Genomic DNA, 1,745 nt, shown 5'->3' with positions numbered 1-1,745 from the left:
AGTTGGGGCCATGCACTTTTTGTTCACGAATTAATCATAATACACTGTTGACAAGTTGAGACACAGGCTTCGTCTTCTTCATTGTGTATGTGTACTTTATTGGGGACAGGGTCCATTGTGCGCCTCACCACATACAGCAGCGCAACAATAGCCATCTCCATCCAAAATAGTTGACCCTTGTCTCTCAGAATATTTGATAAATCATTTCCCCCATCCTCATCCCCATCAACATCATCTTCATCAGGTGGTTGCATGTCAATGTCAGGGGGCATAGACACATTCCGTCTGATCTGATACACATATTGTGCTGCATGACACATGCCATGGTTGTCTTCGGCACTTTGTCAAAGCTGTACAGGAGAGCCTCACCCAGCCAGCTTAGGCACCGGAGCCGTGTCTTCAGAAGGCCAAATGCCTGCTCAATCACGACGCGGGTATAGTTCTGTGCAAGGTTCTATTCCTCTTCGTGCCTATTCTATGGGTTCCGTATAGGGGTAAGGAGCCAACTCTTCAGGGGATAGCCAGCAGGACCTGCATGGCTGGAACAATGGGGCCTTGTTACTGGTCACCTCAATTGCAACCTGGACATTTCACACTAATTCTGTTAGCATTCTGATTAGCATCCACGATTCCCAGCATGCATGGAGACGATCAGTGTAACTGCAATGTGAGAAGGTAAGCTAGTCCCTGCAAGTCGACGTGCACCATGCATGCCTCTGGCAGTATTTCCAATGTCCTGGGTGTGGATAGGTCCTAGGTGTTCCTGGGCCCAGGCAACCTTTGTACGACACTGCTAGTGTACTGGCATTATGATTCTAATGTCCCCATGCTGTGAAGCGGCACATCAGTAGTGGTGTATGGGTGTGGTTCTGTACAATGGCTACAGGTGATCCCTTTGCATGCACTCAAGGGCGCCTATCTGTTGTGATGTTGATCAACGCACATTTACATAATGCATATTGGCTGCATGTAGTAGCTTTGTGTCATGTAGGGTATGGTATGATGTGCAATGTGGATAGATGTGTCACGTATTGCGTTATGGATTGATGCCTTTGTTGTGCATTTTACTACTTGCATGTGGTTTCGTGTCCTCTCCATTGTGTGCTGCGTTGGTGGACATTGGCGTACATCTGTATGTCCCTTTATTGTACGGACGACAGTCCACAACCAGTTGGAGTATGCATCTCTCCCCCCAAACACACCCCACATCACACTGCCATGTGCCTGCCCTGCTACTCACCAAGTAGCCACAAACTTTGTCCAGCATGGCGCTCCATGTTGCGTGGTATCATTGAGTTCCGCAGGACCATTGATTCATGGGTTGATCAGGGGTATCGGTCACGACTGTTGTTCTCTTTTTTGAGTCACATACCATTTGTACATTGATGGAGTGGTAATGCTTTCTGTTTCGGTGGACAGCCTCACTGTGATGTGGGGGCACCATTTCCACATGGGTACAGTCGATTGCCCCGATGCTACTTGGGATGCATGCAAGTGAATAGATGCCAACTTTGTCGTTGGAGATCTCCTGGGATGTCCGTGGCAGGGATATGTGTTCACTGGTGTGCTTCAGGGGGGCATCGAGCACCTAGGTCGGCGTGCGTGTGAATACTGGTTATGAAATGCCATGCATCTACACTACCGTATGCTGGTAGGTGCCTGTGGCCAGGTAGTGGAGCACAGTTACCACCTTCAGTAGAGGGGGGATGGCAGTACGGATGTGTATGTGGCTCACTATGTCATTG

The sequence above is a fragment of the Ambystoma mexicanum genome, chromosome 3q (genome assembly GCF_040938575.1).
Source record: "Ambystoma mexicanum isolate Mex_15411 chromosome 3q, UKY_AmexF1_1, whole genome shotgun sequence".
NCBI classification, from domain to species: domain Eukaryota; kingdom Metazoa; phylum Chordata; class Amphibia; order Caudata; family Ambystomatidae; genus Ambystoma; species Ambystoma mexicanum.
This window is presented reverse-complemented; position numbering follows the sequence as displayed.